The sequence below is a fragment of the Puma concolor genome, chromosome A1 (genome assembly GCF_028749965.1).
Source record: "Puma concolor isolate L17-30 chromosome A1, mPumCon1.1.hap2, whole genome shotgun sequence".
Classification (NCBI taxonomy): Eukaryota; Metazoa; Chordata; class Mammalia; order Carnivora; family Felidae; genus Puma; species Puma concolor.
This window is the reverse complement of record NC_141667.1, coordinates 123,378,712-123,405,344: the sequence shown is the minus strand read 5'-3', so window position 1 is coordinate 123,405,344 and position 26,633 is coordinate 123,378,712. Positions and strand designations below refer to the sequence as shown.

Here is a 26,633-nt window from a genome sequence, read left to right as displayed (position 1 = left end):
AAAATAAATATGTGGTATATATACAAGAAAGAAAGGGACAGGGGCTTTAGAAAACTGAGTGGATCTGGGATAGGGGGCACCAGAGCAGAATTAGTCTGCCATGAAAATAGAGCAGGCTCAACTGAGAATAAGAGCCATCATCTGAGGAAGAACTCCTGAGATTTATGGAATTTACTTGCTACTCAGAAAGAAGGGTCAGAAAAGCAGTACTGAACCCTGGATGATGCTGAGCAATCATGAAATTATTAATCTCATTTGGATGCAAATGGCTTCTTACTCTCAGTTATATTTATCCTTTGCCACCCATCTGTGTTTGTAAGGAAGAGAATGTTAACAGAGTAAAAAATTACATCCCAGGAGCGGGGAGTTAAGATGGCGGAGAAGTAGAGGGATTCATCCCTCAAACATAGCTGTACTGAGTTCAGATCACTTGCAACACCCAGGAAATCGATCTGAGGAGTGGCAGAAAGTTCTCCACAGGTGGAGGAGACAGCTTAGCAGGATCGAGGCTTCCCCACCTCCTGCCTTTTTTTTTGCCCAGGGTTACTTCAACAAACAAATCAAAGCACACCTAGTTAAAGGTCCAAACGCTCCACCACTACAAGTAAGGAGGAGCTCTCCAGAGGACTGACCAGTGGGACAGAGTACCCAAACATATCAACAGAGTACACGCAACATACAGCAGAAACACTTCCTGGAGCGCCAGGTCCCGAACAGGGTATGACCCCGTTTTAATATAGTAGTACTCTTAGATGCAGGACATCTAACAAGCTTTTAAAACACACAAAAGATGGGGCACCTGGGTGCCTCAGCTGGCTAAGCGTCTGGCTTCAGCCCAGGTCATGATCTCATGGTTTGTGGGTTCGAGCCCCGCGTCGGAGTCTGTGGTGACAGCTCAGAGCCTAGAGCCTGCTTCGGATTCTGTGTCTCCCTCTCTTTCTGCCCCTACCCCATCTGCTCTCTCTCTGTCAAAAAAGTGAATAAACATTAAAAACAATTTTTTTTAATATGCAAAAGACAAGATGGAGGAAACTTAGCCAAAATGACATGATGATGGAATTCTCCCCAAAAGAAAAGTCAAGAAGAAATCACAGCCAGAGAATTGCACAAAACAGATATAAACAATATATACAAACAAGAATTTAGAATAACAGTCTTAATACTAACAGCTGGGTTTGAAAAAAGCATAGAGGACAACAGAGAAACCCTTGCTGCAGAGATCAAAGACCTAAGAACTAGTCACAATGAATTAAAAAAATGTTATAACTGAAATGCAAAATAAACTAGGTACAGTGGCAAGACTGAAGAAGCAGATAAGAGAATAGGTGAAACAGAAGATAAAATTATGGAAAATAATGAAGCTGAAAAAAAGAGGAAAAGGAAATTATTAGCTAATGGAGATTAGACATGAAATGAAACACTATCTGTGTATCAAAGGAGTTCCAGAAGACGACAAGCAAGAAAAAGTGCAGATGATTTATTTGAAAAATTATAGCAGAGAACTTCCTCATGTGGGGAAGGAAATAGGCATCTGAGTCCAAGAGGCACAGAGAACTCCCTTCAAAATCAACAAAAACAGGTCAACAGCACGACATACCATAGTGAAACTGGCAAAATACAAAGATGAAGAGAATTCTGGAAACAGCTAGGGACAAAACGTCCTTAACCTACAAGGATAGACACACAAGGGTAGTAGCAGACCTGCCCACTGAAACTTGCCAGGCCAGAAGGGAGTGGCAGGAAATATTCCATGCGCTGAATAGGAAAAATATGCAGCCAAGAATCCTTTCTCCAGCAAGGCTGTCATTCAGAATAGAAGGAGAAATAAAGACTTTCCCAGACAAACAAAAACTGAAGGAGTTTGTGACCACTAAACCAGCCCTGCAAGAGATCCTAAGGGGGACTCTGTGAGTGGAAAGCAGCAAAGACTACAAAGGACCAGAGGACATCACCACAAATATGAAATCTACAGATAATACAATGGCCCTAAATTCATATCATTCAATAATAACTGAATGTAAACACACTAAGTGACCCAATCAAAAGATACAGGATATCAGAATGGATTAAAAAAAAAAAAAAGACCCATCGTATATCCTGCCTATAAGAGACTGAGGACCGTGTAGGACACCTGCAGAGTGAAAGTGAGGGGATGGAGAACCATCTACCAGGCTAATGGATGTCAAAAGAAAGCTGGAGTATCCATACTTATATCAGACAAACCAGACTTTAAAACAAAGACTGTAACAAGAGATGAAGAAGGGCATGATATCATAATTAAGGTGTCTATCCATCAAGAAGAGCTAAGAACTGTAAATATTTATGCTCCCAACTTAGAAGTACCCTAATATATAAATCAATCATAAGCATAAGCCAACTTACTAATAACAATAGCATAAATGTTGGAGATTTTACTATTCCACATACACCAATGGACAGAACATCTAAGCAGAAAACCAACAAGGTAACAACAGCTCTGAATGACACACTGGATCAGATGGACTTAACAGACACACTCAGAACATTCCATCCTAAAGCATCAGAATACACTCTTCTTGAGTGCACATGAAACATTCTCCTGATCACATACTGGGTCACAAATTAGCCCTCAACAGGTACAAAAAGACTGAGATCATACCATGCATATCTCCAAATCACAAGGCTGTGAAACTTGAAATCAACCACAAGAAAAAATTTAGAAAGCACCCAAATGCATGGGGTTAAAGAACATCCTACTCAAGAATTACCAGGTTAACCAGGAAATTAAAGAAGAAATTAAAAAATACACGGAAGCAAATGAAAATGAAAACACAAAAGTCCAAACCCTTTGAGATGCAGCAAAGGTGGTCCTGAGAGGAAAATACATTTCAATTCAGGCCTATCTCAAGAAGCAAGAAAGGTCCCAAATTCACAACCTACCCGCACACCTAAAGGAACTAGAAAAGGAGCAGTAAATAAAACCCATAGCCAGCAGAAGAAGGGAAATAATAAAGATTAGAGGAGAATTAAACGATGCAGAATCCAAAAAAAAACCACCAGTAGAACAGATAAATGAAACTAAGAGCTGGTTTTTTGAAAGAATAAACAAAATTGATAACCCCCTAACCAGATTTCTCAAAAAAAAAAAGAGGACCCAAATAGATAAAGTCATGAGGGAAAGAAGAGAGATCACAACCAACACTACAGAAATACAAACTATTTAAGAGAATATTATGAAAAATTATATACCAACACACTGGACAATCTGAAAGAAATGGACAAATTCCTAGACACTCACACACTACCAAACTCAAACAGGAAGAAACTGAAAATTTGAACAGGCCCATAAGCAGCAAAGAAATCAAATCAGTTATCATAAATCTCCCAACAAATCAGAATCCTGGGCCAGATGGCTTCCCAGGGAAATTCTACCAGACATTTAAAGCAGTTAATACCTATTCTCAAACTGTTCAAAAAAACAGAAATGGAAGGAAAGGGGGCGCCTGCATGGCTCGGTCGGTTAAGAGTCTGACTTTGGCTCAGGTCACGATCTCGTGGTTTGTGAATTTAAGCGCCGTGTCAGGCTCTGTGCCGACAGCTCAGAGCCTGGAGCCTGCTTCAGATTCTGTGTTTCCGTCTCTCTCTGCCCCTCCCCTACTTGTGCTCTGTCTCTATCAAAAATAAATTAAAAAATGTAAAAAAAAATTTTTTTTTAAAAAAGAAACGGAAGGAAAGCTTGTAAACTCATTCTATGAAGCCAGCATTACCTGGATTCCTAAACCAGTCAAAGACCCCACTAAAAAGGAGAATTAGAGGCCAATATCCCTGATGAAACTGGATACAAAAATTCTCAGTAAGATATTAGCAAATCAAATTCATAAGTACATTAAAAGAATTATTCACTATGATCAAGTGGGGTTCATTCCTAGGCTGCAGGGCTGGTTCAATTTTTGCAAATCAATGTGATACACCACATTAATAAAAGAAAGGGTAAGAACCATATGATCATTTCAGTAGATACAGAAAAAGCATTTGACAAAATACAGCATCCTCTCCTGATCAAAACCCTCAAGAAAGTAGGGATAGAAGAAACATACCTTAATATAATAAAAGCAATTTATGAAAGGCCCTCAGCTAGTATGATCCTCAATGGGGAAAGACTGAGAACTTGGTCAGGAACATGACAGGGATGTCCACTCCCACCACTGCTGTTCAACATAGGGCTGGAAGTCCTAGCCTCAGCTGACAACAAAAAGAAACAAAAGGCATCCAAACTGGCAAGGAAGAAGTCAAACTTTCACTCTTCACAGATGAAATGATTAACTCTCATGGAAAACCCAAAAGATTCCACCAAAAAACTGCTAGCATGGATACACAAATTCAGCAAAGCTGCAGGATATAAAATCAATGTACAGAAATAGGTTGCATTTCTATATACCAATAATGATGCAGCAGAAAGAGTTTTCAAGGAACTGATCCCATTTACAATTGCACCAAACACCGTAAAATACCTAGGAATAAACCTAACCAAAGAGGTAAAAGATCTGTATGCTGAAAGCTATAGAAAGCTTATGAAAGGAATTGAAGAAGATACAAAGAAATGGAAAAATATTCCATGCTTACGGATTGGAAGAACAACTATTATTAAAATGTTAATACTACACAAAGCAATTTACACTTTGTGTACACAATCCCTATCAAAATAGCACCAGCATTCTTCAGAGCTAGACCAATCCTAAAATTTGTATGGAACCACAAAAGATCCCAAGTAGCCCAAGTAATGTTGAAAAAGAAAACCAAAGCTGGAGGCATCACAATTCTGGATTTTAAATTGTATTACAAAGCTGTAATCATCAAGACAGTATGGTATTGACACAAAAACAGACACACAGATCAATGGAATAGAGAACCCAGAAATAGACACAAATATATGGCAAACTAATCTTTGACAAAGCAGGAAAGAGTATCCAATAGAAAAAGAACATTCTCATCAGCAAATGGCACTGGGAGAACTGGACAGCAACATGCAGAAGAATGAAACTGGACCACTTTCTTACATGAATAAATTCAAAATGGATGAAAGACCTATTGTGAGACAGGAAACCATCAAAATCCCACAGGAGAAAATAGGCAGCAACCTCTTTGACACCTTGGCCACAGCAACTTCTTACTTGACATGTCACCACAGGCAAGATAAATAAAAAGCAAAAATGAACTATTGGGACCACATCAAGATAAAAAACTTTTTTCTGCACAGGGAAGGAACAATCAGCAAAACTAAAAGGCAACTGATGGAATGGGAGAAGATATTTGAAATGATATATCAGATCAAGGGTTAGTATCCAAAATCTACAAAGAAGTTACCAAACCCAACACCCAAAATCAAATAATCCAGTGAAGAAGTGGGCAGAAGACATGAACAGGCACTTTTCCAAAGAAGACATCCAGATGGCTAACAGACACACGCAAAGATGTTCAACATCACTCATCATCAGGGAAATACAAAACAAAACCACAATGAGATACCACCTAACACCTGTCAGAATGGCTAAAATTAACAATTCAGGAAACAACAGAGGTTGGTGAGGATGCAGAGAAAGAGGATCTCTTTTGCACTGCTGGTGGGAATGCAAACTGGCCGCAGCCGCTCTGGAAAACAGTCTGGAGTTTCCTCCAAAAATTAAAAAAAGAACTACCCTATGACCCAGCAATAGCAGTACTAGGAATTTATCCAAAGGATATAAAAATGCTGATTCGAAGGAGCACATGCACCCCAATGTTTATAGCAATGTTATCAACAATAGCCAAATTATGGAAAGAGTCCAAATGCCCATCAACTGATGAATGGATAAAGAATATGTGGTTTATATGTACAACGGAATACTACTCAACAATAAAAAAGAATGAAATCTTTCCATTTGCAACAACGTGGATGGAACTAACGTGGATGGAACTTATTACACTAAACGAAATAAGTCAGAGAAAGATGTCATATGACTTCATCCATATGTGGAATTTGAGACACTCAACAGATAAACATAGAAAAAGGAAGGAAAAATAACAAAAAACAGAGACGGAGGCAAACCAGAAATACAGAGAACTGAGGGTTGCTGTACAGAAGGGAGGTCAGTGGGGGGATGGATTATGGGTGATGGGCATTAAGAAAGGCATTTGTTGGGACGAGCAATGGGTGTTATAGGTAAGTGATAAATCACTGGGTCCTACACTTGAAGCCAAGACTACACTGTACATTAACTAACTTTAAATATAAACAAAAAAGGGGACAAAAGGTACCTTTTTGTGGAAGATAGAACTACATGTAGCAATTCATAACAACCACTGGACTAATGAGGAACTACTACAACTAATAATTTAGACAAGCATATGTGTTGAGGCCCCTTTTAGACCAGAGGCTTGAGCGACAGATTATAGAAAGGACTCACAGTGACCCCCGGGGGCTGATTACACACAGGCCCATTAGGTGACCCCCACCTCAAGATATCCATAGGCCCTGACCAATTCCATACATCCCTAGCCATACCTCCTCACCTTCCCTCTTTAAAATTTTTTTTTTTTTTCAATGTTTATTTATTTTTGGGACAGAGAGAGACAGAGCATGAATGGGGGAGGGGGCAGAGAGAGAGGGAGACACAGAATCGGAAACAGGCTCCAGGCTCTGAGCCATCAGCCCAGCGCCTGACGCGGGGCTCGAACTCACGGACTGTGAGATCGTGACCTGGCTGAAGTCGGACGCTTAACCGACTGCGCCACCCAGGCGCCCCTCACCTTCCCTCTTTAAAAAAAAATTTTTTTTTTAATATTTATTTATTTTTGGTAGAGACAGAGCATGAGCAGGGGAGGGGCAGAGAAGGAGACACAGAATCGGAAGCAGGCTCCAAGCTCTGAGATGTCAGCACAGAGCCTGACGCGAGGCTGAAGTCAGACACCCAAGTGACTGAGCCACCCAGCCGCCCCCTCACCTTCCCTCTTTATTTTTTTTATTTATTTTTTTTTAATTTTTTTTTTTCAACGTTTATTTATTTTTGGGACAGAGAGAGACAGAGCATGAACGGGGGAGGGGCAGAGAGAGAGGGAGACACAGAATCGGAAACAGGCTCCAGGCTCCGAGCCATCAGCCCAGAGCCTGACGCGGGGCTCGAACTCACGGACCGCGAGATCGTGACCTGGCTGAAGTCGGACGCTTAACCGACTGCGCCACCCAGGCGCCCCACACCTTCCCTCTTTAAAAACAGTCCCCATCCACTACCTCATTGCAGATAGCCTTTCCTCTGCTGTCCTGCCCACTGCTCCCTTGTGGGGGTGTATTCAATAAACTTATATCTGCTTTATTCTGCCTCAGGTGAATCCTTTCAGCACCTGCGCCATCAGCTTCCTTACCCCACATTAGGAGGCCTCCCTCAGATCAAGAATGACACCACAATATGGACTTCTTAGCTCTACCAAAATGGAGTATCCCCACATAGAGGAAATATATTGTATTTAAAAACTGGGGAGGGTAAAGGGACCTGAATGAAAAGAGAGTTTCTATGCTTCAGTGGAACTGGTAAAACATCAGTATCATTAGACTAGGATACGTTTTAAGTGTATGTATAATGTCACACCTGGAGGAACACCCAAGCAACCTATATGAAGTGATAAACTCAGGTACTATACATTAATCAAAATGGAATCCTAACAAATGTTCAAAGAAACACAGTAAATTAAGAGAAAAAGATGAAACAAACAGAAAACACAATGACAGACTTAAGCCCTAACATTCAGTAATTACCTTTAATATAAAGGGTCTAAATACAATGATTAACAGAGATAGGCTATAGTTTAAGTGCCTGACAATTAGCTTTTTGGATTCTGATGTATGAACCTGACTTTACGTTTCTGATTGCTGAGGCATCCATTTCAAAGACATCTATCTCCATATTGCCAGCTATACATCTATATAAAGAGCCAGGCTGCCCACCCATGAAGCTTTCCTTTTAGAAAGCCCTGGGTAACCTAAAATAACTGTTTGAGTGGCCCTGCTTTTCTCTTACTGCAACTTAATTCTTGCTATTATGTTTTAAAGTCACCAATAGAGTCAACTGGCAAAACCCTAGGTACCCCACCCTTGACCCTGATAAAAGCAGAACTCCAGGGCTGGCCTTTCTCTCTTGCTCTACCAGAGACTTCGCTGTGTGGCCCCAGGTGTGTCCCGCACACTCCAGGACCTGTGAACAATAAACTTTCTTTCAAAGCTCCCCGATAACTGTTGCTGAACCGCATCTTGCAATCATAAGAACCAGCTTCAGCATGGGTTCTGCTCAGGAAAATATGTGTGCGGGCTCCCTGCGTGTGTGGGAGCTTGTAGCAAGTAGCAGGGCTCAAATGAGTACCTCCAGGCATTCCAAGCTGACAGCGATACTGATGGGCTCAGACAGACACAAAACAATGGCCAGATTAACAAAAGACCCAACAATATGCTGGTCTATGAATTTACTTCAAAAACAAAAATAAAGGTAGGTTGTAAGTAAAAGGTTGAAAAAAGATACACCATGCAAATATTTTTAAAAAAAAAGCAGTGTCTACGGGTCCCTGGGTGGCTCAGTTGGTTAAATGTCTGCCTATTAATTTCGGCTCAGATCGTGATCTCATGGCTCAGAGAGAGGATACAGCCCCACACTGGGCTCCATGCTGACAACATGCAGCCTGCTTGGGGTTCTCTGCCTCTTCTCTCTCAGTCTTCTCCCTCACCTTCTCTCTCTCTCAAAATAAATAAATAAACTTAAAAAAAAAAAAAGCATCTATATATTACATCAGGGCAAAGAAAATACATAAACAAAGAGGGAATTACATAATGATTAAAAGATCAATCCACTAGTAAGGCATAACAATTCTCAATGTGTATGTACTAAACAACAGGCTCCTGAATACAATAAACAAAAACTGAGAGATGAAATGAGAACCCAACATACCAATACTTTAAGACATCAATACCTTACTCTCAGTAATGGGTAGAATTACTAGGCAGAAGATCAGCAAGGATACAGAACAAGTGACCACTACACTCAATCAACAGTAATACTTAGTAATACGTAGGAAACACTTCACCCAAAGCAGTGGAAAAAACATTTTTTTCAAGCGCTTCACTGGACATTCACCAAGAAAGATGCTATCTTGGGCCATAAAATAAACCACAACAGATTTAAAGGACTGAAATCAGAGCATGTTCTCTAACCATAATGGAATCAAACTATAAATCAGTAACAGGTAACAGGAAAATATCCAAACATTTGAAACTAAAGAACTACTTCTAAGTAAACTGTGAATCAAAGAGGAAGTCTCAAGAGAAAATTTTAAGATACACAGAACTAAATGAAAATGTAAGCACAACACATAAAAATATATGGGGTGCAGCTACAACAATGCTGACAGTTAAAGTGACAGCCCCAAGTTTATATCAGAAAAGATCACAAGTCAATAGTCCCATTTTCTATCTCAAGAAACTAGAAAAAGAGCAAAACAAATCCAAAGCAAGCAGAAGGAATGAAATAAAAAACATAAGAGCAGAAATCAATAAAAATGAAAATAGAGAAAAACCAATGACTCAAAAAGCTGCTTGAAAAACATCAATTAAATAGGTAAACATCCAGAAAGACTGACAAAGATAAAAAGGGAGCCCTATATTACCAATATGAGGAATAAAATAGATTATCACTAGAGGTCCTGCTACCAATGAAAGCATAGTAACGGAATACCACAAACAACTCTGTACTTATGAAATGGACAATTTACAAGAGATGGACCTATTCCTCAAAAGCTACCATCTATCAAAACTCAACCAAGATGAAATAAATAACCTGAATATTCCTGAAACCATTTTAACAATTGAATTCAAAATTAAAAGGCTCCTGAAAAAAAAGGTGGTTCAGAAGATTTCACTAGAAACTTCCTTAACACATTTAAAGAAAAATGAATGCCAATTTAATATAATGTCTTCCAGAAAATAGAAGACGGGACACTTTCTACTTCACTTTATGAATGCCAATGAATTGTTTATTTTAGTTATTTTTATGTTATGTGAATTTCACCTCAATAAAAAATTGGTAATTAAGATGTGTAAAATCACAGGGGCACCTGAGTAACTCAGTCAGTTAAGCATCTGACTTCAGCTCTGGTCATGATCTCGCCATTCCCAAGTTTGAGCCTGCACCAGGCTCTGTGCTGACAGCTCAGAGCCTGGAGCCTGTTTCAGATTCTGTGTTTCCCTCTCTGTCTCTGCTTCTCCCCGACTCATGAGCGCACGCTCTCTCTCTCAAAAATAAACATTACAAAAATTGTTTAAAAAAAAAGATACGTAAAATCACAAATTATATCAGTGAAATGTGAATATGGGTTGTTTATTAGCTAACAGTATTCTATTGATAACTGATTTCCTAAATGTGGTAATTGCAGTGTGGTTATGAAAAATATTCTTCTATGTGGGAAAGGAATATTCAAGAATTTAGTTGTAAAGGGCCATGATGTCAGTACTTTATCTCAAACTGTTCAGTTTAAAAAAAAAGGAAAGTGTTCACAGCACCATTATCCACAACAGCCAAAATGTGGAAACAACACAATGTCCATCAACTGATGAATGTAAAAACAAAATGTGGTATATCTAAAAAGAACAGACTATTTTTCAGCCATAATCTGGAATGAAAAACTGATACATGCTACAACATGGGGCAACCTTGACAACATTATTAGTGAAAAGGCCAGACACAAAAGGGAAAATATTATTGCACATACACAAAATGTCTAGAAAAGGCAAATCCATACAGACACAAGCCAGATTAGAGATTAACCAAGTTGGGGGAAGAGGAGGTGAGGAGTGACTGCCAATGGATTCAGGGTTTCTTTTGTGTGTGTGATGAGAATGTTCCAGAATGAGACAGCAGCAGAGGGGTACAACTCTGTGATATACAAAAAAACCCCACAGAATTGTACACTTTTAAGATGAATTTTTTTGTTGTTTGAAAGTTCTTAATGTTTTATTTATTTTTAAAAATTTTAAATATTTATTTTTGAGAGAGAGCGCGCATGTGCTTGCTTGTGTGCACGCCTCAGTGGGAGAGGGGCAGAGATAGAGGGAGACACAGAATCTGAGACAGGCTCCAGGCTTTGAGCTGTCAGCACAGAGCCCAATGCAGGGCTCGAACCCACGAACTGTGAGATTATGACCTGAGCTGAAGTCAGACACAAGTTCATGACCTGAGTGGAGTTCGGAGGCTTAACTGACTGAACCACCCAGGTGCCCCCTAATGTTTTAATTTTTAAAAGCAAATTTTGGCTATAAAAAGGATAAATTTCATTAGCTGGAAAATCTCTTCACCAAGACCGACATCTTGAAGGTAATCAATACAGAAATGCTTTTATGGGGCACCTGGGTAGCTCAGTCGGTTAAGTGTCCAACTTTGGCTCAGGTCATGATCTCACCATCTGTGAGTTCAAACCCCACGTCAGGCTCTGTGTTGACAGCTCAGAGCATGGAGCCTGCTTCAGAATCTGTGTTTCCCTCTCTCTCTGCCCCCTTCGCCACGCATGCTCTCTCGCTCTCAAAAATAAAAACAGAAAAAGAAAATGCTTTTATAATGATTTAGAAGTAATCTCGTCTGATACCTTTGACGGTTTACTAGTAAGTGAAGCAGCCTGTGTTTCTTGATTTTTCTCTGCTTCATTTTAACCACAAGATGGTTTTGGCTGGTAGTGCAAAGGGAGAGAGGGACATACCAACATAGTAATAAGTCTGAGGAGGTTAGTCTCAAAGGAGAGGCAACACACATGCTAACCCTCTGACCAGTTGTTCTAGGTGAATTATTTTGTGTGATAAGAAGATGTCTAGGGTCCCTTTAACTTGAAGGATCTATATCTGCCTGCTTGATTTAGCTTAATTTTCTTGTTTTAAATGACTATTTAGTCTTAAATAGTATCCTTTTAAATATATTTCTTTAGGTTTGGTTCTTCAGAATGCATATGATACCAGGGCATTCTTTGAACCATCATTTCAGTCATAGAGAATGGCTTATCTTTACAAAAGTCCCTGGGTTAGCCTGGGCTGTGGCCCAGAGAGCGGTCTACCACAGTATCTGCTCCCTTTCCACGATGTGGAGATTTTGTCCTGGGAAATGATGGCCCAGGTAGGGACCATATTTCCCAGCCCATCTTCATCTGGGAGTGACCATATGATTAATTCTCATCAATGGAGTATGGGTGAAGTGATGTATATGGATTCTAAGCCAGGACTTTTTTTTGCGGGGGAGGGCTACAAATTAAAATTTATTTCTTGCTTTAAGGGTGAATCTTCTGGTATATGAATTATACTTCAGAATATATACACACACACACATATATAAATACATATATATAATGGACTACAGACCTAAATGGAAAACCTAAAACTATTAACTTCTAGAAGAAATTGGAAAAATCTTACCAATTTTGGGGTAGGCATGGATTCTTAAAAACACAAGAGTACCAACCATGTGGTGTGCAGTATCTTAAGTGGGCCCCCCTCTTAGTGCACACACCCCGTATAACCCTTCTTGACTGTAAGTGGGCCTGAACTACTCTAGTAAGCCCTTTTACAGAACAGTTTAGAGGTCAGAGACAAGCAAAGTCAGATTCAAAGCTGCAGCAGATGCTCTCCGGCTGTCCTTGAAGAAGCAAACCCTTTGCTGTGGAGATGACCTTGTGGGAGGAAATGATGAGCAGCCTTTAGAAGCTGACAACAGCCCTTAGCTGATGACCAGCAAGAAAACAGGTATCTATGTCCTACAATTACAAGGAACTGGATTCAGCCAAATGACACACAAGCTTGGAAGAGGACACTGAGCTCCAGAAAGCAGTGCAGCCCAGCTGGAACCCCGATTTCAGTATGGAGTGACCATGAGCAGAGGATCCAGCTAACCTGGATTCCAGATCCATGGAAACTGCAGGGTGATAAACTTATGTTGGTTTAAGTTTGTTGTAATTTCTTATAAAGCAACAGGAAATAATACATAACATAAAAGAAAAACTTGATAAAGCAGACCATCAAAATTAAAAACTTTTGTTCTTTCAAAGATACTGTTAAGGAACAAAACGATAAGCTACAGCTTGGGAGAAAATATTTGCAAAACATATATCTTGATAAAGGACTAGTATCCACAACATATTAAAAAAACTCTCATGATTCAATCATAAGAAAACCCATTTTTTTAAACAGGCAAAATATCTGGAGAGAGACTTCAGCAACGAAGACATACACAGGGAAAGATGCTCATCATCATTATTAGGAATATGTACTAGGAATTATATTAATTAGAAATTAAAATTACAATGCCTAAGGGGCACCTAGCTGGCTCAGTTGGTGGAGCATGTGGCTAATGATCTCGGGGTTGTTAATTTCGAGCCCCATGCTGGGTGTAGATTACTTAAAAAAATAAAATCTTGGGGCGCCTGGGTGGCGCAGTCGGTTAAGCGTCCGACTTCAGCCAGGTCACGATCTCGCGGTCCGTGAGTTCGAGCCCCGCGTCGGGCTCTGGGCTGATGGCTCAGAGCCTGGAGCCTGTTTCCGATTCTGTGTCTCCCTCTCTCTCTGCCCCTCGCCCGTTCATGCTCTGTCTCTCTCTGTCCCAAAAATAAATAAACGTTGAAAAAAAAAAAAATTTAAAAAAAAAAAAATAAAAAATAAAATCTTAACAACAGCAACACTCCATGCCTAACCCACTAGAATCACTAAAAATTAAAAAACAAAACTGATGAAACTAAGTGCTGGTAAGGATGCAAAGTATCTGCAACTCTCATACATTGCTGGTGAAAATGAAAAAAAATGGTACAGCCACTTTGAAAACAGTTTGGAAGTTTCTTATACAATTAAACATATATTTATTTTATTTTTTTTTAACTTTTTTTTTTTTCAACGTTTATTTATTTTTGGGAGAGAGAGAGACAGAGCATGAACGGGCGAGGGGCAGAGAGAGAGGGAGACACAGAATCAGAAACAGGCTCCAGGCTCTGAGCCATCAGCCCAGAGCCCGACGCGGGGCTCGAACTCACGGACCGCGAGATCGTGACCTGGCTGAAGTCGGACGCTTAACCGACTGCGCCACCCAGGCGCCCCAAACATATATTTATTTTAACAAATGACCCAATGATCCCATTCCTAGGTATTTGTCCAAGAAAAATGAAAACATATTATGTCCAGACAAAATATTGTATGCAAATGTTTCTACTGGCTTTCCTCATAACTGCCCCAAACTGGACTCAACCCAAACGTCCATCAACCAGTGAATGGATATAATGGAATACTACTTGGCAATAAAAAGAAATAAGCTTGTATGCACAAACCTATACCTCACATACATTTTGCTAAGTGAAAAAATCCAAGCTCAAAAGGTTACTTAATATATGTTCCATTTATATGATCTTCTGGAAAAGATAAAACCGGAGAAAGAGGAATCAGGTCAGTAGCTTCCAGGGCTTGGTGGTGAGGACAAGGGATAGATAAATGCGCAGAAGGGAACTTTCTGAAGTGATTAAGGTGTTCTCTATCTTGACTGTGGTGGTTACACAGCTGCATACATTTGTCAAAATTCAAAGAAGGGTAAATTTTACTATATGCAAATTGTACCTCAATAAGCCTGGCTAAGCAAATTATATCTTTAAGGTCAATAAAATACAGTAGCCTAAAGCTATAATAATTCTAACCAAGTAATAGTGAAAGAACATTCGAAGAGAAAACGGAAAAATAGACACAAACGTTTAGCATATGCCAAAGTAGAAACTCAAATCAAAGAAAAAAGAAAGGTGTAAAACAGAGGTTGATACACTTTTTTTCTTAATTGACCAGGAATTAAGTATTTTAGGTATTTAAGTTTCTGATTCAGTTACTCAACTCAGCTAGTGTAATATGAAAGACACAGGCAGTATGTAATGAAATGGACATAGCTGTGTTCAAACAAAACTTTACTAACAGAAATGGGGTGGGCATAGTTTGCTGACTTCTGGTCTAAGCAAGTGTTGGAAGAACTGGCTTTCCGTTTTGAGGGAAAATCGTTAGATCCTAACTTTATGCTGCACACAAAAATAAATTCTAGACATATTAAACAGCTAAATGTTGAAAATTAAAAAACAACACAATTTTAAAAACTTTTCTAAAAATAACACAAAATCAAGATGGTATCATGTAAAAGACAAACTGGTTTGATTACAAAACCTTTTCATTTCTTAATGTGGTAAAAACTGTCATATAACATATGAAAGAAATGAGAATTTCCATTTCCAGTAATGATGCCAAGTGCCCCACGAAAAACATCTACAAGTGCTGGTATAACATTTAAAAAACCACCTTATTACTTGGAATAAGTAACAAGACACTGATGAAGCGCTCCAGAGAGGTAACCAAAACACTCTATGATGGATTTGCACAAGGGTGAACAGGGATTAAAGTTTAGTTTCTGCCCAAAGCTGGGAATCTCAAATGAGACTCTCTCCACAGGAGCTGAGAACTCAAAATTTTGGCTGCATCTTGAATAAAGGTGAATACAACAGGTTCACAAGTAAAAGCCCTAGAAAGCCTGAAGTCTAGGAACAGGGCAAATAAATGCAGAAAGAAAAATATTAAAAATAACAAAACAAAACCCTCACACATATAGGACATAAAATGGAGTGCTAAATGTGACATTCACTGGCACTGAACCTGAAAGCAAAATAAAGTGCCAAAAGTGGGAAAAAAAAAAAAAAGATGGAACATTTGAAAGAAAAATAGATGTGAGTTTTCCCAAAGTGATGAAAGATTTCAACACAGAATCAAGATGCTCAGAGAATCCCCAAGAATAATATAAGAACAACAAGGCATATGATCACAATAAGAACTGCTAAAACCAAGAGTAAAAAAAATTCTCGAAGTAGCAGGGGTTGAACATATTACCTTCAAATTTTTTTTTTTTTTACGTTTATTTATTTTTGACAGAGACAGAGACAGAATGCAAGTGGGTTAGGGGCAGAGAGAGAGGGAGACACAGAAGCAGAAGCAGGCTCCAGGCTCTGAGCTGTCAACACAGAGCCCGACGCGGGGCTCAAACTCACGAGCTGTGAGATCATGACTTGAGCCGAAGTCGGATGCTCAACCGACTGAGCCACCCAGGCGCCCCTGAACATATTACCTTCAAATGAACAAGAGTAACAATGACGGTGGAGCTGTTTTAACAAAAAAGAAAAAGCAAAAAATATCCTTCAAAAATATAGGTGAAATAAAGATATATCCAGACAAAAAGAGAATTTATTATAGTAGACTTGAACTAAAGTAAATATTAAGGGGAATATTTATTTATGCAGAAGATAAAAATTATCACAAAAAGAAACACAGAAATGTAGGTAGGAATGAAAAACGTAGATAAGTGTTTATAAGTGAGTATCAGGGCACCTGGGTGGTTCAGTCGGTTAAGCATCTGACTTTGGCTCAGGTCATGATCTCATGGTTCGTGGGTTTGAGCTCTGCATCTGGTTCTGTGCTGACAGCTCAGAGCCTGGAGCCTGTTTCAGATTCCATGTCTCCCTCTCTCTCTCTCTCTCTCTCTCTCTCTTTCTGCCCCTCCCCTGCTCGCGCTTTGTCTCTCTCCGTCTCAAAAATAAACACTTTAAGTGAATATCAATATTACAGAATAATAGTAAAAAATGTTTGTGGAGCCTAAAACATGTAGAATTAAAATACTTGACCTCAATGACTCAAAAAGAAGGAATGTCGTAGAGTTACAATGCTGTAAAATTCTAGCATTATCTGGAAGGTGTTAAAAGTCATAATTTGAATTAGATTGTAGTAAGTCAAGCATGCATGTGCAATTCCTAATGTACCCATTAAAACACAGTAAAAACTGTATAACTAAGAATAGAATATATGTGAAATAAAAAGTTTTAAATGAATCTTTAAGAAGATAAAAACAAAAAAAACCTGAAAAAATCAAACAAAACAAATAGCAATATAGTATATATAAATTCAAATGAATTAATTACTTGGCAATGAAAAGACTAAGATCATCACACTGTATTTACAAAACATACACACTAAATATGTGCTGCTTACAAGGGATATACTTTAAAGACACAAATGTTAAGGTAAATAGTGGAAAAAGATATACCAAACAAAAAACTGTTGTAGTTATATTAATATCAGACAAAGATTTCATCTCTAATAGTGCGATTGGCTTGAACAGACACATTTCAAAACAATAAAGAGTCCACAAGGAATCTAATTCTAAATCTAAATATATCCAATAATTTAGTTTCAAAATAAATGAAGTAAAAATGGACTAAAAGAAGAAAGGGCAAATCTATAGCCACTGTGGAAGAATTAAGACCTTTTGTACAGAAACTAATAAAACAAACAGACAAAAACTTGCAAAGTATATAGAAATTCTGAACACACCTAACAAACCTGACCTCATTGATATATTAGAACAATGCATACAACAATGGAAAACTACACCTTTTTTACATATGCACACATAGCACATTTATGAATTTCACCACATGCTGGGTAAAAGCAAGCATCAACAAATTTTAAAGGGTAGAAATCTTTCAAAGTATGTTCTCTGACCACAATAGTTTTAACTTGGAAATCAGTAAAAAACATAATAAGAAAATTCCCAACTATTTGATATTGAATAAATATCCAAATAATTCTGAACTCAGGTAAGAAATCACATTAGAAATTAGAAAATATTTTGAACAGAAGGAAATCAGCATATAAGAGAACAGACAGGATAAATAGAAAGTACAAAATAAGATGGTAGATTTAAACCCAATATTTCCATAATTATATGAAGTATACATGGACTATATGCTTCAGTTAAGACCAATATTGTCAACTGGAGTGAAAAAAGAAAAAAAAAAAAAAAGAAACAGTCCAAGAGTATGCTGTTTTATAAAAAGAAAAATCAGAAACGCAGTATAATGATAAAAGTTTATCAGGGAAATATAAGAATTCTGAATTTCTATGTACCCAAATAACATAACACATTTATATACTAAAATATATAAAGCACAAAAAAATATATAATCTGATTCTAATCACGAGGACACATTAGACAAACCCAAACTGAGGGAAATTTTACACATTCACTGGTATGTATTCTTAAAAAATGTCAAGGTTGACACAAACAAATGGAAATATATACAATGCTCATGGATGGGACTAATTAATACTGTTAAAATATCTACACTACCAAAAGCAATCTACAGATTCAATGCAATCTCTATTAAAATACAAGTAGACAGGGGCGCCTGGGTGGCGCAGTCGGTTAAGCGTCCGACTTCAGCCAGGTCACGATCTCGCGGTCCGTGAGTTCGAGCCCCGCGTCAGGCTCTGGGCTGATGGCTCGGAGCCTGGAGCCTGTTTCCGATTCTGTGTCTCCCTCTCTCTCTGCCCCTCCCCCGTTCATGCTCTGTCTCTCTCTGTCCCAAAAATAAATAAACGTTGAAAAAAAAAAAAATTAAAAAAAAAAAAATACAAGTAGACAAGTAGAACAAATAATCCTTAAATTTGTATGAAACCACAAAAGACCCTCAAAAGCCAAAGCAATTTTCAGTAAGAATGAAGCTGGAGGTATCATAATCCCAGATTTCAAGATATAATAAAAACAGTATAGTAGTGGCACAAAATTAGACACATTGATCAAGGAACACAACAGACAGCTTGGAAATAAACACACATTCAGAGGGTCAATGAATCTATGACAAAGGAGGCAAGAATATACAATGGGGAAAAGACAGTTCATCAATAAATGATGTGAGAAAGCTGGAAAGCCACATGCAAAATAATGAAAGTGCACCAATTTCTGAACACCATACACAAAAACAAACTCAAAATGGATTAAAAATCTAACTGTGAGACCTGAAACCATAAAACTTCTAGAGGAAAATAGGCAGTAATCTCTTTGACATCATCCTTAGTAACTTTTTTCTAGGTAGGTGTCCTGAAACAAGTGAAACCAAAGCAAAAATAAGCTACCAGGACTATGCCACACTTAAAAGCTTTTGCATAGCAAAAAGGCAACCTATTGAATGTGAGAAGATATTTGAAAGTGAGATTATCTCAGAAGGGTTAATACCCAATATATATAAAGATTTTATACAACTCAACACCAAAAAACCCCAAATAATATATAACTGGGCAGAAGACCTGAATAGGTATTTTTCCAAAGAAGACATACAGATGACTAACAATACATGAACAGATGCTCAATATTGCTAAATCATGAGGAAAACGCAAATTAAAACCACAATGAGGTGTCACCTTATATCTGTCACAAGGACTAAAATCAAAGAGACAAGAAATAACAAGCGTTGGCAAAGATGTGGAGAAAAAGGAACCCTCATACATGGCTGGTGAGAGTGTAAATTGGTGTAGCCACTGTGGAAAATAGTATGGAGGTACCTCAAAAAAATTAAACACGGAAGTAACATATGATCCAGTATTTTCACTACTGTATCTACCCAAAGAAAACAGAAACACTATTTCAAAAAGATATACACACCCCTATGTTTATTGTAGCATTATTTACAATAGCCAAGATATGGAAGCAACCCAGTGTCCATCCACAGATGAATGGGTAAAAAAGATGTGGCATATATACACAATGGAATACTACTCAACCGTAAAAAAAGAATGAGATCTTGTTATTTATGACAACATGGATGGACCTAGAGAGTATTATGCTAAGTAAAGTAAGTCAGACAGAGAAAGACAAGTACCACATGATTTCACTTATACGTAGAATCTAAAAGACAAATGAACAGGGGCACCTGAGTGGCTTAGTTGGTTAGGTGTCCAACTCTTGATTTTAGCTCAGGTCATGATCTCAGGGTAGTGACATCAAGCCCCCTGTCAGGCTCTGCACTGAGTACAAGCGTGCTGAAGATTCTCTCCCTCTCTCTCTCTGTCTCTCTCTGCCCCCTCCCCCACTCACATGTGCTCTGAATTTTTAAAAAAAGAAACAAAAATTCTAAGGATTGGAAACAAGTAACAGTCTCATTTGAAAATGGTAATTGTTAATATAAAAAATCTAAAAGAATCTATACATTTTGAGGAAGCAAAAAAAAGAATTAAAAATATCACTAAACCAGACTTCAAGCTGTATTACAAAGCTGTAATCATCAAGACAGTATGGTACTGGCACAAAGACAGACACTCAGATCAATGGAACAGAATAGAGAACCCAGAAATGTTTGTGGAAACATATGGCCAACTAATCTTTGATAAAGCAGGAAAGAATATCCAATGGAATAAAGACAGTGTTTTCAGCAAATGGTGCTGGGAAAACTGGACAGCAACATGCAGAAAAGTGAACCTTGGCCACTTTCTTACACCATACACAAAAATAAACTCAAAATGGATGAAAGACCTAAATGTAAGACAGAAAACCATCAAAATCCTTGAGGATAAAGCAGGCAAAAACCTTTTTGACCTTGGCTGCAGCAACTTTTTATACATCTCCATAGGCAAGGGAAACAAAAGCAAAAATGAACCGTTGGGACCTCATCAAAATAAAAAGCTTCTGTACAGAGAAGGAAAGAAACGATCAGCAAAACTAAAAGACAACCGATGGAATGGGAGAAGATATTTGCAAACGACATTATCACATAAAGGGTTACTATCCAAAATCTATAAAGAACTTACCAAAGCCAACACACAAGAAATAATCCAGTGCAGAAATGGGCAAAAGACATGAATAGACGCTTCTCCAAAGAAGACATCCAGATGGCCAACTGACACATGAAAAAATGCTGAACATCACTCACCATCAGAAAATACAAATCAAAACCACAAATGAGATACCACCTCACACTTGTCAGAATAGCTAACATTAACAACTCAGGCAACAACACGTTGGCGAGGATGCGGAGAAAGAGGATCTCTTTTGCAATGCTAGTGGGAATGCAAACTGGTGCAGCCACTCTGGAAAACAGTATGGAGTTCCTCAAAAAGTTAAAAACAGAACTACCCTACAATCCAGCAATTGCACTATTAGGTATTTATCCAAGGGATACAGGTATGCTGTTTCGAAGGGACACAAGCACCCCAATGTTTATAGCAGCACTATCCACAATAGCCGAAGTATGGAAAGAGCCCAAATGTCCATCGATGGATGAATGGATAAAGAAGATGTGGTATATATATATATATATATACACACACACATATATATATATATATATACACATACATATATATATATATACACACATATATATATATACATACATATATATATATACAATGGAATATTACTTGGCGATCAAAAAGAATGAAATCTTGCCATTTGCAACAACGTGGATGGAACTAGAGAGTATTATGCTAGGTGAAATTAATCAGAGAAAGACAAATATCATATGACTTCACTCATATAAGGACTTTAAGATACTAAACAGATGAACCTAAGGGAAGGGAAGCAAAAATAATATAAAAACAGGGAGGGGGATGAAACATAAAAGACTCTTAAATATGGAGAACAAATAGGGTAATGGAGGGGTTGTGGGAGGGGGGATGGGCTAAATGGGTAAGGGGCATTAAGGCATCTACTCCTGAAATCACTAGCACTATATGCTAACTTTGATGTAAATTAAAGAAATAAATTAAATTAAATGGTAATAAAAAAAATCGTTAAAAAATGAAGTACCTAAAAAAATTTAATAAAAACCATACAAGAGCTCTATGGATAAAGTATATAATGTTAATGAAAAACATTAAAAATACGTAAGTGAATACAAATTTACAGATTCATATATTAAAAGACTTGATACTGTTGTGGTGCCTGGGTGGCTTAGTCTGTTAAGCATCCGACTCTTGTTCTTGGCTCAGGTCATGATCTCATGGCCCATGAGATCAAGCCCTGCATTGGGCCCTGCGCTGACAGTGTTGAGTCTGGTTGAGATTCTCTCTCCCTCTCCCTGCCTCTCCCCTGCCTGTGTGCATACACGTTATCTCCCTCTCTCAAAATAAATAAATAAAAATTTTTAAAAAAAGAATTGATAATGTTAAGATGTCAATTCATCCCATATTCACTTATAGACTCAGCAGAATAAAAAATCTTTAAGTTTATAAGCTGTTTCTAAAATTTATATGTAAATACAAGGGGCCAAAGGTAGGACATTTTTGGCAAAGCAGCCGAAGATAGGTTGTATAGACATATACTATAAAGCTGTAATAACCAAGATCATGTGGTATTGGCACCAGGATAGACAAAATACTGAACAGTATAGTCCAAAATACAGACCCATACATAGAACAGCACTTGATACAACAGACTGGGCATTTGAGATGACTGGGAAAAGGACACACTTCCCAATAGATGAGACTTGGAATTAAGTGTCCACGTGAAAAAAAAAAAGTTTGCATCCATAGGCAAATCAATTACACATTAAAAAGCTCAATGTCAAACAAAGGCAAAACTAGAATGACTAAAGGATTTCTTACACAAGACACAATATGCATTAGCCATAAGGAAAAAGACTGATACATCTAAGCACTTTACATGAAGAACTATTCATCAAGACACCAAAGCGAAAAGACAGGCTGCAGAGTCAGAGAAGATGTTTGTGATACACCTAAGTGACAAAGGAGTGATATCTAGAATAGATGACCTTTTGTTTGAAATATGATCATTTGCAACATTCATGAACTAACAAATCTATGTACTGAGAACTGACGGCTGTTGATATCATAGAAGGGATGACCAGACATTATATGCTGCTGAAGAGGAACCTAACATCTATTATAAAAGGTCTTGGCAAAAGACAAATGGAGCCTGATTCTGATTAAACTTCTAGATCCATTTACCAAATTACAGCAAATATAGGGGACAGAAACATACAAACTACACTATGGGAATAAAATCACAAAATCCATTATTATGGGAAACTCCGCAGGACAAATAATATAGTTCTCACAACAAACGAATTGCAAGAAAAATTTTAAAAAAGGAGAAATTAAGAGAGGCAAAGACATTTAAAAACACAGGTAGGGGGTGCCTGGGTGGCTTGGTCTGTTGGGCATCTGACTTCAGCTCAGGTCATGATCTCATAGCTCGTGGGTTGGAGCCCCGCATCAGGCTCTGTGCTGACAGTTCAGACCCTGGAGCCTGCTTCAAGTTTTGCGTCACTCTGTCTCTATGCTCCTCCCCTGTGTGCACGCGTGCGCGCACACTCTCTCAAAAACAAATAAACATAGAAAAAAAAATTTTAAACACAGGCAAAACAGGGGCGCCTGGGTGGCTCAGTTGGATAAGCGTCCAACTTCGGCTCAGGTCATGATCTCATGGTTCATGGGTTTGAGCCTCGCGTCAGGCTCTGTGCTGAGAGCTCAGGGCCTGGAGCCCGCTTCAGATTCTGTGTCTCCCTCTCTCTCTCTGACCCTCCCCACTGGCAGTCTGTGTCTGTCTCAAAAGCATTAAGAAAACAAAATTAAAAAAAAAAAAACAAAAAACTAAACTACAGTATTTAGAAATATAAACTCAGGTGATAAAAAAGAAAATGATTATCACACCAGACAGGATAATGGTTTCTCTTAGCAGGGAAGGGGAACACGGAGGTTCCTAGGGGTCCCCTGGAAAGTCTGTATCTCCATACATATGGCGTTTACAAGGGTATTCACCTTATAATAATTCCCTAAACTGTACATCTGCTTGATGTAGCCTTCTGTACTTGTATCAATACGTATCCTCACTTTCCTAGCAGAAAGGCAAAAAATAAAATCTTTCATTTCTGAATTAAGGAAAAGAGGCAAAAGTCAGTATTTAAAGTATTACTATACAACACAAAATGATTGTCAATGAGACTGATCAAAACCTTTAAAGACATGAGGTTTTACTATTTCACGTAAGAAATGAAGGCATGGTCTAGTCATGGTGGGGCTGGAGATAGAAATGGATGGATTTGAGAATTATCTAATAAAAAGAAGCAAACAAGCTTGGCCTAAAGAAATTTGGACTCTGGTTAGTAGATGTGCACTGCAAAGTGGTATGAGTTAGCAGTTCTGGAGGTACTTAATGTGTATTGTAGGAGTGAGCAAACCAGAAAAAATACTGTGGGTAAGGAGCCAGGTAAGAGAAATCTGTGAAGTCAGAATAACGCTTACTCTGGGCCAGTGTGGGAGGACTAGGGATCAGCTATAACCAGAAGGAGGTAAAAGGAATTTCCAGGTCTTAGTAATAATCTGTTTTTTGATCCAGGTGTTCACTACATGGATATAAATTGCATTTTTAACTTTGTGAAAATCCACTGACCTGTACACCTATGCTTTGTACACTTCAAAGAAAATGAAGAAATAAGAAAACTGATACACACACACCCCTCTGATTACAACAACATAAATGCTATATATACAGTATAAACCAAGACTACAAGCCAACACGGACAAAACTAAAATAGTCTGATGAGTTAATATAGTTACATTATCTAACGTGTAAATTTTTAAAAGTGTCACCCACCCGGGAACTGTGAGATAGGTAAGATGGGAATGAGTCTGGATGCCACCTATAACATTTCCATATCCTTAGACAGCTGGCCCTGGTTCAGCTTTGACACTGGGTAGGAAGGTTGGGGGAGATCCACTGACAACCAGCAGTAAAGATAAAGATTCAAGGGGCACCTGGCTGGCTCAGTCAGTAGAGCATGTGACTCCTGATATTGAGGTCAGGAGTTTGAGCCTCATGTTGGGCACAGAGATTACTTAAATAAAAAAATAAAGGGGTGCCTGGGTGGCTCAGTTGGTTGAGTGTCTGACTTCAGCTTGGGTCATGATCTCACAGTTTATGGGTTCGAGCCCCACGTCGGTCTCTGTGCTGATAGCTCGGAGCCTGGAGCCTGCTTTGGATTCTGTGTCTCCCCCTCTCTCTGCTCCTCCCCAGCTCATACACACACACTCTCTCTCTCTCTCTCAAAAATAAAATAAAAACATAAATTAAAAAAAATTTTTTTTAAAAGGTAAAAAAATAAAAATGTAGCAATTATCGGGTAACTCCCATTAGTAGCCTTCCCAGCCCTGCTGTAGGAATGGTGTATTCAATTGGTATACAAATACTACAGCACTCAACATATAACCTTACAATGCTTGGGTTCCACCTCCCATTTTTGCCCAAGCAAGGATGGGAAGCCCAGAACAAAGTTCTCATACCGTGTTTCACACTCAAAATGACATCAAGAGCCGAGTAACTTCAGTTTGTAGAATCGTATGAAATTCACATGGGACAAAACCATAAGTGAGTATATACAGCTCCTCAGCACAGAGGGAAGGAGGAGAATCTTATCTGAAAATGACTGTGCTCTCCACTGACAAGAGCAGAAAAGAGACCCTTTTCACTCAGCCAATTCTTAGGTAGAAAAGCATGTCGGTGCCAGTGTCCATGACTCTAGCTGCTGCAACCCTGACCTCTTTAGCAGATCTAAGCACTTTTGCTAATGGCAACCACAGCTTCCGAACTAGGCACACAGCCAACCTCGTCTCGAAGGACCAGACTTGACAAGTGTCCTGCCAGCCTTGCCAAGAAGTCAGACCCGGCAACTTCCCTTCTATGCCCTATGCTCTCTCCCAGAGCAAGAGAACAGACTGCCTGCAGCAGCTGCTGTCTGTCAGTCACTGACCTATTTCGGAAGGGAGAGAAAGAGCATCAAGCAAAAGCTTTCACTTCATCATCTACATCTAAATCAGACTCAAAAGATAACCTTCAAAAAGGTCATGGGCCAGAGTGGGGAGGTTATAGTGCTGAAGCCATGAAAGAATTTTCACATGTGCCCATCCCCAACACAACATATAATTTTTCTTTCTGTGAGACAGTCTAGGAAGTACTGCTAACTCATTAGGTCTGGTCAGGGAGAAAGGCTGCCAATGAAGAAAAAGGAAAGTGGTTGGGAGATAAAGCGGAGCCTGCGAAATCACCCTAGGGATACAGCTATCACACAGCAGATTAATCCAGTGTCCCAAAGCTCAAAAGTGCTCCTTTAATTCCTAGGAAAGAGCAGGGTCCACTCTGTTGACAGCAGTCTGCAAACTTCTCTAAAGACTTTGGGTAACAGGCTATCATGTCGGAGAAAAACAAGCCACCTCAATAAGATATTCCAGCCCTTTCTATGATGTTGTAGAGCACTTCCCCTTCATTTCCTCTCCTGTCACGTCTTGGGGAAATTGTCAAGATGGGAAGCTGTGCTCTATGAAGAGAAGTCTGGCTCTGTATTTTCCCAGTCCCAACCTGAGGCTTCCTCCCTCTTTCCTAAGAAATTAAACCTACAAACAAATTGCAAAACAAAACAAATAAGAGAGCAACTACATAGGCTGGAGGGGGAATCTATAGAGATATCAACCAATTGTATGCAGGGACTGTATCTGGCTGTGATTCAGATTAACAAACTATAAAAAAAAAAAAAATCCAGAAGATAACTTGAGTAACAGTGGATACCTGATGATATTAAATAACTTTTTTAGATGTGAAAATGGTTATATATTTCTCTTTTTAAAAAAAGTCCTCATTTTTTGATATAAATTCTGAACTACTTACTTAAAGCTTAAATGATAGAACTAATTAGGATACGGTTTAAATTACTGGTATGGCAAGGGAAAGGCTGATGCAGGTAGCTGAAACAAGATG

At 38.6% G+C, this 26,633-nt stretch overlaps 1 protein-coding gene and 1 long non-coding RNA gene across 4 annotated transcripts in view; both read right to left on the bottom strand.

The window, feature by feature from the left end:
• DIAPH1 (diaphanous related formin 1) overlaps window positions 1–26,633 on the bottom strand; it is a 105,675-nt gene that overhangs the window by 19,561 nt on the left and 59,481 nt on the right. The gene's annotated exons all lie outside the window — the stretch shown is intronic.
• Window positions 4,955–13,436, bottom strand: LOC147584407 (uncharacterized). Its single transcript, XR_015249481.1, has 3 exons — window positions 7,214–13,436; window positions 6,766–6,959; window positions 4,955–6,528 (listed from the first exon to the last, which is right to left on the bottom strand). It is a non-coding gene; the product is annotated as an uncharacterized LOC147584407 (long non-coding RNA).